This window comes from Monodelphis domestica, chromosome 6 (genome assembly GCF_027887165.1).
Source record: "Monodelphis domestica isolate mMonDom1 chromosome 6, mMonDom1.pri, whole genome shotgun sequence".
Taxonomy (NCBI): domain Eukaryota; kingdom Metazoa; phylum Chordata; class Mammalia; order Didelphimorphia; family Didelphidae; genus Monodelphis; species Monodelphis domestica.
The window spans coordinates 129,263,098-129,280,306 of record NC_077232.1 but is presented as its reverse complement, the minus strand read 5'-3'; the positions used below and the strand labels follow the sequence as shown (position 1 = coordinate 129,280,306).

Below are 17,209 nucleotides of genomic sequence, written 5' to 3'. Positions count from 1 at the left end.
GCTTACATTTTCTGGGAACATAGAATTTCTTTTCAATAGTGAATAAGTAATGACCTCAGCCCCTTCTTCAGGATTGGGCCAGAATGTAGAATTTCAGGGTAATATTTTTCAAGGCAATTGCTGTTGTTCCTTAATCACCTACTTTTTATTGAAAAAAAATTTTTCAAGTTGCTGAGCCACATGTTTCTATAATCCATGTGTGTATTTTTCTGTTATCCCTAAATATGAATTTATGTACTTGATTCTGACCTTTCATCCTCAGGTCAGAGCTATGGATGAGCTGCTCCTGTTTGAAGGCCAGCGTACTGTGGTTGGACCTGCCTAGCTGTGGGACAAAGAGGCTGAATGGGAAGTCCATAGGAAAAAGCTACTGAAAAAGTATGTGAGTGAAGGAAATCTAAATATGTGACTAGATAAAATATATATGTTGAAGTATAGAAGAGTTATATTTTTAATCATTGCTACCGAATACTTCTGAAGTGATCTTCATTTGTTTCCACAGGTGAAAGATTTTCCTAGTGCCCTCCTTCCTTCCTTTTCTTCTGTCTCCCTTCCTTGCTCCCTTTCTCCTTACTTCCCTCCTTCCTCCCTCCCTCCCTCCTTTCCTTCTTCCATCCTTCCTTTCCTTCCTTGCTCCCTTCCTTCCTTGTTCCTTTCCTTCTTTCCTCTCTTCCTCCCTCCCTCCTTTCCTTCTTCCCTCCTTCCCTTCCTTCCTTTCTTTTTTCTTTCCTTGCTCCCTTCCTTCTTTCCTTCCTTCCTCCCTCCTTTCCTCCTTCCATCCTTCCCTTCCTTCTTTTCTTTTTTCCTTTCTTTTTTTCCTTCCTTGCTCCCTTCCTTCCTCCCTCCCTCCCTCCCTCCTTCCTTTTCTCCTTCCCTTCCTTCCTTCCCCTCTTCTTCTTGCACATATTGCAGGGTAACTCCCTCTGGGCCCAATAGTCTTCATTTGTAAAACGGGGCTAATGCAATCTGACATAAGTCCATGAGATCCTAGATGCCTAGTTTTTAATCAGGATGGAATCTCAATGGTCTTTTAGTCCAGTCAAGTTAAGGACTTGCTCAAAGTCATATAGGTAGTTAATAACGAAACTGAGATTTAAACCAGGTTCTCTGACCTCAAGTCTATCAAGTCTAGCAGGCTTTCGCCTTCGTCTCACTGCCTCTCAACTTTCACTAAATACTTGTGAATGAATACATGAACAAATGAATGAATTAAAAAGCATTTATGAATTTACTATGTGCAAAATATTGTGTTAAGTGCTAGGGTAGAAGAATAAAGCCAAGACTGACCCTGCTCTTAATACACAATGCTTTGCATATAGTAAATTCATAAATGCTTTTTAATTCATTTATTTGTTCATGTATTCATGCAATCATGTTATAATGGTGGAGATATAATACATATAATAATGATACTCATAGACCCTTTTCTTCTCCTTAACTTGCTTTGTGGAAGGCAGAAACCTTTGAGAGCTATATGAATGTGACTTGTTACATTTTCTTCTTTTGGGGAAGATCCCATTTTGGGACTTTGGTTTATATTGAGGATCAACCTATATTCCAATATGGTACATTCTTTACAAAAATAAATTGACTCCTAATAGTCTATATTCTAGGATTCTAGGTAGTCCAGGAGAAAAAATTAGACCCATCACAGTGAAATATGACTTCCTTGTCTTTGGGGAAAAAAAAATACTCAATGTCTCAACTCATAAATTTCAACCAAGGCTGAAACACGTCTAGGAGTTTCCCCCCCCACTCTGTTTCCACATTGTGAAAAGAAGCAAGAGTAAGAGTCTGAGCCTATAGAGTGGGTTGTTGAGAGATGCACCTGAAACTCTTGAAGGACACCTGACCTTGCTCCCTTAGTTTTGATTAGGAAGATTTCTTACCCTTCTTGCTCTACCCAGAATAGCACAGTTTTGATATTTTTAGGGAGGTGGGCTTTTGTTTTTTGTTTTTGTTAATGTTTTGGGAGGTACACACGAGACAGGCAGAGGAGATGTTCTCAGGACACAGACTGAGCAGACAAAAAGCAGCACTTCTGTGGACTGGGGGAAAGAACCCCTTGAGGGACCAACCTTCCATGTTGTAAGTGATAGAAGTCTCTGTGCATTTGCTGTGGCTCCCAACCTACTAAGAATGCTGTCCTCTTGGAGCTTCCACACAGGTTACCTCAGGCAAAGGACATTTCTTAGTTCCTTAATTCTGTGTGGAAAGGGCTTATGGGTTTCCACAGGTGAAGCCAGTGCCCCTTGGCTAGCCTCACCTTCAGCTTGCAGACTGGTTTACTCAGGCACTACTCAGCTGCTGAATCAGGAGTGTAAGATGAATAAGCCTTTGTTTCCTCTTATCTCTTGCTAGGTTCCTTTATGATTAAGTGATCTTTAAATAGCAAGTGATAGAAAACATCAGTACCAAATGGAATACACTGGGATAACCTAGATTCTTTGGTATTTGGAGATTTAAGGCTCATCAGGAAAGGAGAACAACTAAATGAGACTAGCACTGGCTTGTGGATAAAGACCCCCCCCCCCCAAAAAAAAAGTCTTTTGTGCATGGAGGGGAGCAAAGTGACCTTCACCCTGAAAGACAGATTCTAAATGTCCTCCTGGAAGACTTTTAAGTAGATTCTAATTTGAGTAAAATAAATGGTCATGGTATTTCAGGAATGTGGCAGATAGATGAGATACCTTCAGAAACTTTTAAGAACAGATCCATTTTGATAATGCCATAGCTGTCATCATCATTAATGGATGCTTTTTGTTTTTAAGATCTAGTTATTTTAGAATATCACCCCACCTCAACATATTTTTGTTGTTCAGTCTTGTCTGACTCTTCTGGACCCTATTTGGGGTTTTCTTGGCAAAGATAATGGAATGGTTTGCCATTTCTTACTCCAATTCATTTGACAGTTGAGGAAACTGAGGCAAACAGACTTGCCCAAGAGCACACAGCTAGTAGATATCTGAGGCTAGCTTTGAACTCCAGGTTTCCTGACCCTAAGCCCAACACTCCATCCATTGCACTCCTTAGTTGCCTTTCACCACAATATAGATATACATGTAATTGAACTCTTTATTTTAACAAAGAAAAATAGTGAAGCAAAAGCAGTGATTAAGGGAGTGTCTGACAGTGTGTGCCTCATTCTTCCTTGGAAAATCCCATTTCCTTGCTAAGGGGGAGGAAGGTGAATTTCATGTAGGTAAACTTTAAAGTTTCTCTCCAGTCTTACCTACTGATTTTTATAGTGATTCTAAAACTTGTGTTTTTAGAAATTATGTATATTGAAATCATGGTTCTTAAAGTTCTAAGTCTAATTTTTAGTTTTAGTTTGTGTAGTGTAGTTTCTTTTTTTAATTGAAAATTTTAATTAATTAATTAATTTAGAATATTTGTCCATGGTTACATGATTCATGTTCTTTCCTTCCTTCCCTTCCCTCTGTTGCCAATGAGCAATTCCAATGGGTTTCACATATGTCATGTTCATTACATGATCAAGACCTATTTCCATATTATTAATATTTGCATTAGGGTGATTGCTTAGAGTGCGTAGTTTCTTTTGTGAGAAAAGCCATACAGCTTGTGTATTTTTACCCCAGTTTTTACATGGAACTGGGTTTTTTAAAATTGATTATACCAGTGAACAAATATCTAGAGATTTTCCATTTTCTGTCCACTCCTGAATTTAAAAATGACAATAAGGGGACAGCTGGGTGGCTCATTGTATTGAGAGCAAGGTCTAGAGATGGGAGGTCCTAGGTTCAAATGTGGCTTCAGACACTTCCTCTCGGTGTGTGACTTTGGGCACAGTATTGATTCTAAGAAGGTAAGGGTTTAAAAAAAATTACAACAAAAACAAAACATTGATGATATCATTAATATAAATTCCCTAATAGTTAAAAAAATCATTGCATTCTAAAACGGAATTCTCCTTTCTCAAAAATGGATTTTGGAGACATTGACCATGTGTCTTACTAGTAGTGGATACACACACATATACATCTTGATAATTGACAATTTTATAGAGGATTTAGGAGATTATTATTGCTTATTATTTGGGTCAATACTGGATTGTGTTTTCTCTGGCCCCAAATTGCTCTTTGCCCTAAAAATCCATCTGTTGGAGACCAGTAATTTCTCATTGCTGTTAAATGCTGTAAATTCAAGAATAGAGTGAAATACTATTGAAAGATACAGGGTGAGTGGGAGCAGACTGCTGCATATCCCCAGCATATCTTTAGAATCTGAAGTGGCTTCAGAGACCCCATCAGAGATGTGCATAACCAGAAAAGGAAGTGGGCTGGTCATGTTATGGGAATCAGAGATAACAAAAAGCCTGAATGGTTCCTTGATGTGCTGAGATTTTCAAAGATTGAGAATCAAGAATCATTGCCCAGGGAGAATCATTGTATGGATCTTCAGTGGGGGATTTCTAGAAAGCCATAGATAGGAATCAGTAAGAAGGCAAGTCTGAAAGGGTTGTTTTTCCATCCACCAGCTTATTCCATAGATATAATCATTGGGAAAATTCTATCAGTGGGCAGACAGACATACCAGTGTGCCATGCATCAGTTTGAAAGAATAACTTTGGGATAGAAGTTCTCAGGGCAACTAAAAATCAGAGACGGAATTACAGATTAGACATAGTATTGATGATCCAAAGATCATACCTGGCAAAGACAGACTTCTTTGTTAAGAACCAGAATTTTCAGCTATATCTGTATTGTTGTTATTCAGTCATTTCTGTCCTGTCTGACTCTGACCTCCTCTTGGGCTTTCTTGGCAAAGATATTGTCGTCGTTTGCCATTTTCTTCTCCAGCTCATTTTACAAATGAGGAAACTGAGACCAACAGGATGAAGTGGTTTGCCCAGGGTCACACAGCTAGTAATTATTTAAAGCCAGATTTGAACTCCGGTCTTCTGACTTCTGTGAGAATTAAAATGAATATACAATAACTTCAAATATTATATTTAATAATATTTATAAAATAACTAAAATAAAATCTAAAGTAAAAAAGGCACTAAGTCACTGTTGCGATAGAAGAGAGGGAGGGTATGGATAACATTCCATTTAAAAACAGTGACGAACTGATGCTAACATGAACAAAAGGAAAAGGATTCTTGGGACAGGAAAAGAATTCTGGGAGATGGAGTCCAAAATTTCTAATTATACACTTCAGACCTGGCTCTCTTTTCACTTCACCACCTACCAGCCCTAGCAGCTACATCTGTACACAGAAAATAATTATTCATCTTAGCATTTTGGCAGCCTCAGCTCATGGGAACATCCATTTAACTCTCTTTTGCTGTTGGTGGTCAAACAAACTTTGTACATCTGTCTGATAACTTCCCTGTTGGTGGACTTTTCTAACAATTGTGTTTGTAGTCAGTACAAAGCTCTGCCATTATTTTTGCATTTGTTAAATTTTGCTATGTTCTAGGCACTGTGCTAGGTGCTGGGAGTGCAAAGACCAAAATAAAGTAGTCTTGCCCTCAAAAAAAATATGTTCTATTGAGGGAAATGCACATAAGTAAATATAAAATTATATGAAATAATTTCAGGGATGAGGGAAGGGCTAGTTCTTGTAGATGGCTCTTGAATTGAAGGAACCCAACCATTCTAACAGTTGATGATGAGGATGTGATATTCCAGGCTTGGTGGGGGGGGACAGGAAAACCTGCCCATAGATTGAGAAATAAACAGTTCTATAAAGGGAATTTTGTCTATAATGTCAACTAGAGCCTGGGTGACCAATTAGGAAGCTTCTGAAAATCATCAAAACGAGAGGTAATAAAGGCTCAAACTATAGTGGAAGTTATATGAGTTGCCAACAAAGGGATGTATTTGAAACATATTGTGGAGATAGAATTCTGCGATTTTGTAAATAATTGGATGTGATGGTGAGGAAGATGCAAAAGTTAAGCATAACTCTAAGGTTTCTAACCTGAACTCCTAGAAGGATTTTAAACAGAAATAGTAAAGTTGGGGGGGGGGGGGAAGGAGGGTTTGGGATGGAAGAAAATACAAATATTCTGTGTAGCACTGGGAATCAATCATAGATCTAGAGCCAGAAGGACTTCAGAGTTCTATCTAGTCCTCCCTTCCATATGTCCTCCCTTCCTCTTATTTTATATATAAGGTCCAGGTAGCCTTGCCCAAGATCCCACAGGGACCACATAGGTTTGCCCCCAAAGATAGTATTTGAATTCAGGTCTTCTCACTTTCTACGCTACCATTTGTGTTTTGGATATCTATGAGACATCCAGACAGAGAGGTCCAGTGGACTATTGGTGATATGGAACTCAAGTTTAGGAGAGAGATTGATATTAAAAATCTAAATTTTAGAGTCATCTTGATAGAGTTGAACCCATGAAAACTGATAAGACTACTCAGAATGTGAGCAGAAAATAAAAAGGGTCCTGAAGAATTTGCTTTAATCATCATGGTCTTTGGAAGTCCTGCTTTACTTTAAGATATACAATGAAAAATTGGGAATAAGAAAATAATACAAAAGAAGAAATATTTTTTTTTATTAATTATGTAAGTACATCTCATGGTATAATGTACATCATGCAGAGATATGAATATATTATAGGCTGAAATACATTATTATAAGTATATTCATCTATATGTGAGACACATAGATGTTCATGTATATATGCATGCATATGTGATTTAAATCTTATATTCTTTGTTTAAAAAATTCAGAACCTCAACTACATTTGCTATTTCCTTCTCTAGCTCATTTTACAGATGAGGAAATTGAGGTAGTCAGGGATAGATTTTAACTCAGGAAGATGAGTCTTCCTGACTTCACACCTGGTACTGTATCTACTGTGCCAACTAGCTGCCCCACCTAGCTACTCTAACATTTGTTTGTCAAGAATTTGATGATAGCTCACCTATTATTTCTCTGCCAGGTCCTACTGGGAGAAGAGCTATCTTTGATTTTTGAGAGAAAACTACCCAAGAATGCATTGTGGAGTGGACTCTAGAAAATTCAATTCCCTTCTCTTGATCCCTTTTCTAGATTCCTAGAGCCAAACTCATCAGGGAGGAGTAAGGATCTAAGCTCTGTAATTCTCCACTTAGGCAGAATAGACTTGATTTTTATTAGGAAGAATGCTGATTTTTCAAATGAAGGGGGTTGGACTTGGTGGCTCCTAAGGTCCCCTATCCTTTCCAAATCAATGATCCTGTTATAATTATAACACAGTCCCAAAGTATCATGAGTTTGTTTAATGCAGAATTTTTACTAGCATGTATTTAACAACAAAAAATGAACTCCCACCCCCCACCCCCAGTCTGACATTTTGGGGTACACTCTACATACATGTTTGAGCCTCGTTTGAGCCACACAACAATACTCCAGATGTAATATTGTCCTTTTTTTTTTCCAGTTGAGAAGCTTAGAAAGGTAACACTATTTGTCTGTATCACTTAGTGCTAGCAATCTTGGAACTGGGGTTTCTTCTGACTAAGCAATCTTTCCATTATATCATGCCACCCCTGTCAAGAGTTTAACATCTGTGTGGAGCTTCAGAGTTCTCACAGAAGTATTATTTAATTAGAAAGTGAGGCAAAAAGTGAGATAAAATGATGAGTACTGGGAGCAAATGAATGGAGTGAGACAATTTGCAGGCCCTTTTTTTGTGTGATATCTTGCCAACCATTTTTTTTTCCTTTGGGAATTTTTCATGATAGCATGTACAGAATGCAGACCCTGCCTTTGATGTAACTGTGAATGCAGACCCTGCCTTTGATGTAGCTGTGACCTTTGTGGGACACCTGAGAAATCATTAAAAAAAAAAAAGACAGCAGTCATGAGAGTTAGAGGCATTTTCTTTTTCCCTACACCTAGCTAACAACTGATGCCTCCTATGTCTTTAATCTGTGATTAAAATCAAACTGTTACAATTTGGAATACCTTCTACCTTTCTCTGATAGTTCAGGTTATTCCTAGCCTCCTTTTTCTCATTTTTGCCTGTTAACATCCTGGAGAGTTCAATTCTTGTATTTTCTAGCCCTTCTTTTTAATCTTCTTATTTGAACTTGACTTGCCAAAAGGCATGATTACTGCCAGGTTTTCCTGTGTTTTAAATGTAGCAATTTGAAAATGAATATATTGGTTACCCATGTTCTTGATGGTGTTCTTATAGTGAGAACAACATGGAAATATTTGTATAGAGTTACCTGGAAGCATTTTCTCCATTTAAAATTTTTTTCTCTATTTTTAACAGATCAGAAGCTGGTGTCCTTGTCACTTCCTCAGCTATCCTCTGGTGGTGTGGTTTTTTTGTGTTTGTTTTTAGTACTGCTCCTTTAAAATCTTTGTGACCAAAAAAAAAAATTATGTGAGAAATAGGGTGTTATATACCAGAAAGATATATAACCTAGTTTATGCTTTGAGAATTGAAATAAAAATTCCTTTAAAATATTTGTGTCTAAAGAGAGCCATTATGGCTGAGATATTGGGGTCCAGAAGATACAAGTATTAAGTAAGGGTTACAGTGAAATTTATGACAAATGTCAACTTCTATTGGGAAATGAAGCTAAATTCAACTAGAACAAAATATAAGTGAGTAGCAATACCAGAAATAAAAACTAAGAAGTATCTTTGGCAATTATTTTCTTCAGCAGAAATGACATTAGTCACATTTAATATTTATTAAACATGCTCCTAGCAAATATATTAAGTTTGAAATATTACATGTTTTGATTCCTAACATTTTTATTCATACCTCGGTACCTATTAAATTGTCTAGTTTCATTTAAATGTTCTCAAAGACATAGCAGTTGGGTGACATACAGCCAAATGGTCTTTATTTTAATATAATTACAGAATATTAACAAGCTCTGTCCACCTTTGTCCTTTTCATGTCCTGTAATAAAACATTCATATTTATAATGTCTTAAATAGCATCTATATTCATAATAGGGCAGCTGTTCAGAATTTGGGTAATTTTCAGCTGCCAAATGACTTTAAGCATCTATTCAAATAAGAATCAATGCTTTACTTTATTCATGAGCAAAATTTCACTATCAAATCACTGTTGACCAAAAAAGAAAACAACAACAAAAATAGCTTTTTGTGTAGAATATAGTCAAGCCAGAAGCTCATGAGAAATTAGTATAAATACCAGTCAGTATAACTTGTATACCTAACCTACTTTCCTTGAGTTTGCTATTTACTTGTTTAAGAATCTTTTGGGTAATTGATATGCCTTTCACAAAAGTTCTGTTCAGATATTTAATGGTGGCCCAGTGGTGAACTGAATGCTCAAAGACTGGCCCAATTGGTTGGCCAGTGCTTAACAAACTGGACAGGTTTCGAGTTGGGGCACAGGGATGTGGGTTGACTGGCAACCAGCCTACCTAAGCTTAGCATTCTTGAGTCATGAGGTTGCCCACAGGATGACGAATTTTTCAGTCTTGCCTCCCCGAGAGGACCATGTAGAACAATGACTGGGCCATGAGAGGTGCTTAATGAATGTTAGTGGACTAATTCATAAGACAACTGTATCCTGTGTCAGCAGAAGGGATTCCCACTTTGACGTAATCACAGATTCCTGAAGGCTGGGAAAAGTGAATGATATGCAGTTAAAGTCATTTCACTTGGTCATACTTTTTCAAATGTCCTTATAATTGTAAAACACTTGGTTTTAATAAAAAAAAAAACTTCCTTAGAAGCATGGAACTTTTAGCATTGGAGAGGAACTTGGAGATTATCAGAGCTAGCCCTTTGGTTCTCAAGATGAGGAAGCTGAGAAATGAAATGATGTGCTCCTTAGCTAGGCAATTTCAAGACTGAAGTTGTTACTTCACCTATCCTATCCTCAAACAAGAATTCCTCCTACAACATAGTCAACCAGGGATCATCGGACATTTGCTTAAAGCTCTTTGGGGGGGGGCATTTTATTTAGGGACAATTGACAGGAAATCTTGCCTTCCTTAAACCCCAAACTGAATCTCTGTAGCCACTAGCCTTACTCTTACTCCTAACTCTACCCATTAGGGCCAAACAAAATAAGTCTTGTTCCTTTTCCACCTGATAATCTTCCAAGTACTTAAAGACAGTCAGCAGTCCCATTCTCCCTAAAACATCTTTTCTCCAGTCTAAATATCTCAGTTTCATTTCATCAATTTCATCACTTTTCGTATGGTCTGATTTCAGACCCTTGACCTTCCTAGTTTCCCTTTCCGGTCAAACCCTATAGCTTTATCTATGTCATATATATATATATATATCCACCCCCTTACCTTCTATCTTGGAATCAACACTGTGTATGGGTTCCAGGGCAGAAGAGTGGTAAGGTGATGCCTAGGACTGATCCCAACATTCCAGATATGGTCTGAGCAGAATGGAGTTTAAAAGGATCATCACTTCCCTGGTCTTAAAAAATACTCTTCTAGAGGGCAGCTGGGTAGCTCAGTGGATTGAGAACCAAGCCTAGAGATGGGAGATCCTAGGTTCAAATCTGGCCTCAGCCACTTCCCAGCTGTGTGACCCTGGGCAAGTCACTTGACCCCCATTGCCTAGCCCTTACCACTCTTCTGCCTTGGAGCCAATACACAGTATTGACTCCAAGATGGAAGGTAAGGGTTTAAAATAAAAATTAAAAAAAAAATACTCTTCTCTTGAGGCAATCTTAACATCTTTGATGGCTTTTTCATAGCTTTATCTTATCTAAACTCTGAAATAGGTGGAGGTATCCCTATGACTAATCCAATAGCTCCTCCAGGTGAAGTTTGGGTGCCACCTTTGGCAAATTGGCCATTTCACGCCTAGATTCAGATATAGGGGTCCTTCAGTTTTGACACCTCTTAAAACGAAGAATTAAATATGTCAGGAGCAAAATGGAAGCATTACTCTCTCAGGTGTTCATTAAGTAATTTATTAAATTATTATATTGATAAATAGTAAAAATAAGAAAAAGATCCATCTATCCTCATCCATCTGAAAGTAGAAACTCCTACTTGCTGCAATGTGAGGGTGTGTATCTTTCTGCTTAGTTCCTTTACTGTTTGCTTAGCAAACCACATAACTGAGAGTGGCCATAAAAATCCCCAGAAGCTGATCACCAATCAGGGAAGTTGTTTGCTAAGAAAGGCCTGCTTAGACTTGAAGTAATAGCATTAGGTACTCAAGAAAATTCTCTGTGGTCTTTCAGTAACTTTAAAATTCTGTACATCAATTTTGCTTTGCTTTTCATCAGAATTCATGGGAACTGAGGGTCCAGCAGAGATGAAAATCTCTCTAATATCCTCCAAGAGCATTATTCATTTAACTCTTTACCTCTTGGCAGACTTAATCTGAAAAAAATATTGTTTCGGTTTTGTCAATACACACGTTAATATATTTTAGATTTAGTTGTAGTTTTTGAAATTTAATAGGATCCATCCATGATAGTGCCTTTTTTTGGGAGTGGGAATGGGGAGTGAGGAGAGCCTATATAGTTGTAATAAAAGTACAGGGACTTCAGTGATCATGGCATTTGTTCTGAAAATGGGGCGGGGGGAAGAATGCATCTTGTTTTCTATTAAAAAAATTTTTTTTTCAGCAAGATGGCCTTGAGATGCTTAGATAACCATCTTTAGAAAACATCTGCAGTTTAAAATAACTTCAATAAAATAGCTATTAAAAGCTCTGCAGGGCTAATAGTGTGATAGCTTTTCAGAGTTTTGTAATGGTCTTTTGTTTGGACAGATGTTGGCCATGTGGGATTAAAAAAAAAGACTCTTTCCATTCTTCTACTGTACTTCTCACCCTCTTTTCCCTCCTTTTCCTCATGGGATTTATTCTAATTCCTGACTCTAAAACTTCAGTAAGACTGAATTTTATAACTCCCATGTCTTAAGTTTTTTGGACAGAGTGTGTGCAGACTAATCCTTAATGGAATCTGCTGTGTTGGTTTCCAAGCTCAATATATAATAAATTGGGTGTGGCTATTGCTGCTTTCTGACATTTTAGTTAAATCTGAAAATATTGATTCATCTTGAATGTGGGATAAACTGTGTTTGCGATGTGAATACTTGATGAAATAATAATTCTAAAGAACTGATTCATAGTAATAGCTTCTATTTATAGTAATAATAATAGCTATTTTATATATAAAAGTAAAGTAAAACAGCTATTTTACATATAAAAACCACATTTATAGTGTACTTACGTTTCACAAAGTATATATTATCATTTGAGTTCTACAACAATTTTGGGAGGTGTAAACCTTAAAAAACCTTAAAAAAAAGGTGTTATTACTGTTGCCATTTTACAAACAAGGAATCTGAAGCAAAAAGGATTTAAGTGACTTGCCAAGGTCACCCAGCTAGTAAAAGACAAGGTTTAAACTCAGGTCTTCCTCATTCAAAAGCACTCTCTGCATTGTGTCATGTGGCAGCCTCAAATAAATTGTAAAGTCTATAGTCTGTGAGATATGCTTTTTGGTAATTCAACTGAAAACACATTCATTGCATGAGGTTATCCCTCTCTTTAATTCTCTGAATGGTACAAAAGATATGTAAATGCTAAAATGAGTGACGTAAATTTTCAGAGAAGGGAGATGTCAGTGTAAGTTAGAGAAGATCCATCATATCTTAAAGTTTGTAAGAGTCCAAGAGCTTTTGTAAATGAACAAACAGATATTGAGTAGGTGTGTGCCCTGCCAATGACAACACAATTAGTAAGTAATGGAATTAGGACTTATCCCAATGCTCTGATGGCCATACTATCCTGCTCTTTAAAAAAAAAAAAAGTTGGAACTTATATGGTAGTAGGCAATGGAAAAAGAAGGGCAAACCAGATAGGATGAAAAGCATGGGAATGTGCATGGGGAATTTATGAGGGGATGAAGAGATTGTCTGAATTGGAGATGGTTTCATTCAAGAAAAGCACATTGGATGTGATGAGTAGGACCAAGCTATGAATGCCAAAGTCTAAGATTTGGGACTTTCTCCTACAAACAGGGGTTAGTCACCGAAGAGTGAAGAACAAAGGATGCACATGGTAGAGTTGTGTTAGAAAGCTTAATTTACCCCCAGTTTTCCAGGTTTATCAGAGAGGAGAGAGCCTGGATATGAGGAGACTAGCCACAGTAATCGAGACATGTACAGTACCAGAGACCTAGCTAGATGTGTGGGATTGCCAGTGGGAATGGCATAACCGTGAAAGACTTAGACCTTGCTGGTCTTGGTCGATTTCCCAGAAATTCCATCACCTCCTTGGAATTGGTTCAGGGGGCTTTGCCATTGGTCCTGGGCTTTTACTTTTCACCTTCCAAACCTCATTGATTGCTAAATCCCAGCTTGATCTTCTTGGTGCTCCAGCCTGCTTGACTTCCTGGGCTCAGAAATCTGACAGACTTGATCTTTAATTACCTTTCTCCCATCTGCTGCTGCTGCCGCTGGCGGCCCTCAACCAAATACCTGATTCTAGTATCTTTTACCTGTTTCTTCTCTTCCCTCTGCTGTTCCACACTCAGACCACAGGAATCCATTTAGTAAGGCTTATTAACAAAGGAAAAGAATTTAGAAAAAAAAAAGATTAAGATAATTGGAAGTGCTTGTAAAAGGAAGCTTGTTAAAGAATCAAGCTAAGTCCTACATGTTATTAACTTTTCTAGAAACAGTATATCAGGCTTATGATCTTTTCTATTTTTGCTTCCCTCCCACGAGAGGGGTTTATCCAATCTGGGTTCTCTATACCTTGATAAATCCTATTTACAATCATTTTGGAAGATTTTTAGTTGCCTTGAGGAAAGTTTGGTGGATGTAGCCAGCCCTCCCACATTTCTGTGCAATCCAAAATGAGGGATAAAATCAAAGTATGACATATAATTAAGGATTTCTGCATTACCTTAATCTGAAAATACACAAAGACAAAGCCAGTGGTCAAAATGGATATATTTGCTTCCAAGATCAAAAAAAAGAAGATTTGAAGATGAATTAAAGATTTAGTGAAGAGGGCAACGCAAAATGACTTCATTGTTTGGATCCAGAATTATGAGAAAAGTAGTCATGTTGTTAGCAGAAATATGCAATTTGAGAGAGATTCTAACTTAGATCTTTTTCTCTTTTTTGCATTCTCTTGGCAATTTTGTGTATTCCTTTGTCAAAAGAAAAGAGATTATGGCTAAATTTTTTCCCTGTTGTAACATCCATCAAAGTAAACTTATAAGTAGTGACTCCATTTGAATTTTCTGTCATAGAATCACAGAACTTCAGAGTGGGAAGGACTTCAGAGATCATCTAGTCCAGCACCAACTTGAACAGGATCCCCCTTTACAACATATCTGACAAGTGTTCATCTGGGCTTATGTAAAGACTTTATCTGGTGAAGGAGGAACCCAGGTTCAATTGTGTGAGATGTTACAGCACAGTGGATAGAGTGTTGGACTTGGGGGCAGAAGGTTCCAATATAGGTTCCAATGCCACGTAAAACAATGAATGTCCATGTGATGATGGACAAATCTCCTAATCTTTCTTGATCTCAATTTTCTCCATAATAAAATAAAGGGATTTGTTTCAGTAACCTTTAGGGGTCCCTCTCAGCAACAAATGATGATCCTATAATCATTTTAAAAAACTTTTATTTTTTAAAATTTTATCTTAATTTTATTCCCATAATAAATGTGCACATAAGTTTTCCAAAGTTACATGATTCATGTTGTTTCCCTCCTTTTTTCCCTCCCCACTCCCAGAGTTGACAAGCAATTCTGCTGGTCATACATATATTATCATCACTGAAAACCAATTTCCATATTATTCATTTTTGAAATAGAACAGTCTTATAAGACCCAAACCCCCCAAGTCTTATACCCAAATAAACAAGTGACAAATCATATGTTTTCATCTGCATTTCTACTCCCAAGTTTTCTCCAGATGTGGATAGTATTCTTTTACATAAGTCCTCAGAATTGTCCTATGATCCTATAAACTTGAAAGACCTATAATAACAATTATCAAGGTATATTGCCTATGACCCAATGTAATACTTTCTCTGGGAAAATCAGAATGTGGCTCTAAGAGTGCCCTCAGGTCTTGATGATCATGCAGGTGAACAAAACACTGTTTAGAGAAAATGGTGGTTGTTGGTGGGCTTTGTTTGCTTTTTTCTTTCTTTCTTTTTTTTTTTTTAAGAAACATGACAGAAAACTATAATGACTGATCAACCTTATGTTCCAGCTAATATAATTCTATATAATATAATATATATAAATTTTATGATATCATATATAATTCACTATAATTCTTCCCTCTGGACAACTGCACCTATTCCAGGGGCCATGAGAATTGCCAATACATAGAACCCTCCGGGTTCACTCCTCCAGTGCAAGAAAGACTTGTTCAGGCATTCAAACTGCTCTCCTTCTGCTCAGCTCCCTCTGTACATAGCCCACATGACTCAAAATCCCAGCCCCTCATTGTGGAGAAGAGGTCTCAGCAGCAGTCTAAGAAGCCCTTCTGTTCCACAAGTGGCCATCCAGACTTTGCTTGAGGGCTCATTTAGCTAAGTGTCCTTTGGCTCATTCTGTGATTCCTTCATCCATTCGGTCACTGATTTCCCATTTTGAGGGACTTAAGTTCTGTGTCCTGCCAGCCAATTTTATCTTCCTCAGAAAGAAAGCATCTAAGATGTGTGTGGTAGTGAGCGTTCAAAGCACTTCAATCCCAGAAGAGTCCTCCTTCAAATTGTCCACTTGTGTTTTATCCTATGAACCAGACTAGCCGTGGAGCTGAAGGGCTTGGAAGCTCCTACCTCAAATTGGGAACTCAAATGTTTTGGCTGTTTGGTTATTTTGCCAGCTCTTTTTGGAGCAAATTTTATAGCTCCTGGGGACAAGTGACCTTGAATTCCAACTGCATCTGCAATCAAAATAGTTCTCATTCCAAGCCTACTATAATAGGGTGTGTTGGAAAGCCCTAGAAAGGAAAAAATTAAGCAACACAGTTGTGTTCATAGTAGTGCATGGTACTTCATAGCAAAGCACCATACTGGAATGAGCTTTGTCCCAGGGCCATAAGGTTGGAAAGTCAGACTTCTCTGAAGGGTTAAGGTTGTGCAGATTGCCTTGGCTTGGGATGGAAGATGAATCTGAAATGAGAAAGTGCTGAGTGGGACATGCAAAGAGCAGTAAAGGAAGCACGAGGGAACAGTGAAGGGTAAGTAGGGAATTTTGAGGGTGATGACATTCACTCCAAATAAACTTGGTTTATAGCTGGTTTGCAATGTTTAGCAAATAGGGTGGCTTCCAATCCGATAGTCCTAAAACACCCAGCAGATGGATGGGATGGGACATATTTTCTGTTGCAATGAGACAGCCCACCTTGGAAATGGCTGCAGCTATGATTTGTAGTGAGAAAAATATTCTTTCAAGGAGGTAGTTAGATCAAGGTGGCTATTTAGATCATTGGATTTGCTGCATTCATTAAAAACTGGAGCAGAAGTCATTTTTTTCCTAGCTGAATCAGCAAGGAGAGAGAGAGAGAGAGAGAGAGAGAGAGAGAGAGAGAGAGAGAGAGAGAGAGAGAGAGAGAGAGAGAGAGAGAGAGAGAGAACAATTTTCCACTGTGTGGTTTGTGGTAGATGATGGAATTTGTGGTTTTTCTATAAAACTTGTCACTACATTGGCAGCAATAGCTATTCCAGTTGAAAAAACTCTGCAGTCAGGATTTTAGAGGCACTATTTGTCTTAACTTATTTCATATTAAAATATGAAAGTCAAATCTGTTATCATCAAAGCGAGCTTATACTTTGAGAGAGGATCTTCAGTCTGAGAGTCAGTCTCTTTGGCTTTTTGCCCTTTTTTGTCCTTTGCCCTCTGATGTTCTTCACCTTCAAAGATTTCTCTCTTCTATGGCCACCAGATCCTCTTTTGGCAGTTCTGTGATCATGAAAGAGGGACATGTTCTTCAACTATGGAAGGTGGGAAGGGGTTTTGTGCACAGGCATATTTTCTTCACCTTCCTAATGGACTAATAATGTACTGATCAAACCCACTACGTGTCCTTCATCACAAAGAGGACCAGCAAAGTATGACTGGTTCCCAAGACAGCCCCCAATTCAAAGCATGCATCTGACTTAACAGAAGTTTAATAGGATGCATTCTGTATAAAAATAGTATATTTTACTTGAAAATAGAGATATTTGTCCAGACATTTAAAATAAATTGCATAGCATGATGGAAAAATCAGAAATATTCTGAAAGCTC

General features: G+C 37.7%; 1 protein-coding gene across 9 annotated transcripts in view; it reads left to right on the top strand.

The window, feature by feature from the left end:
* The window catches only part of APBB2 (amyloid beta precursor protein binding family B member 2), a 416,082-nt gene that overhangs the window by 84,510 nt on the left and 314,363 nt on the right, over window positions 1-17,209 (top strand). For 7 of the 9 annotated variants that reach the window (XM_007496529.3, XM_007496524.3, XM_007496528.3 and 4 more), the window contains exon 2: window positions 263-378. The gene's annotated coding sequence lies outside the window, so the exon portion shown is untranslated. Of the gene's footprint in view, window positions 1-262; window positions 383-17,209 lie in introns of all 9 variants that reach the window. The other 2 variants (XM_056802559.1, XM_056802561.1) reach the window with 1 other exon arrangement.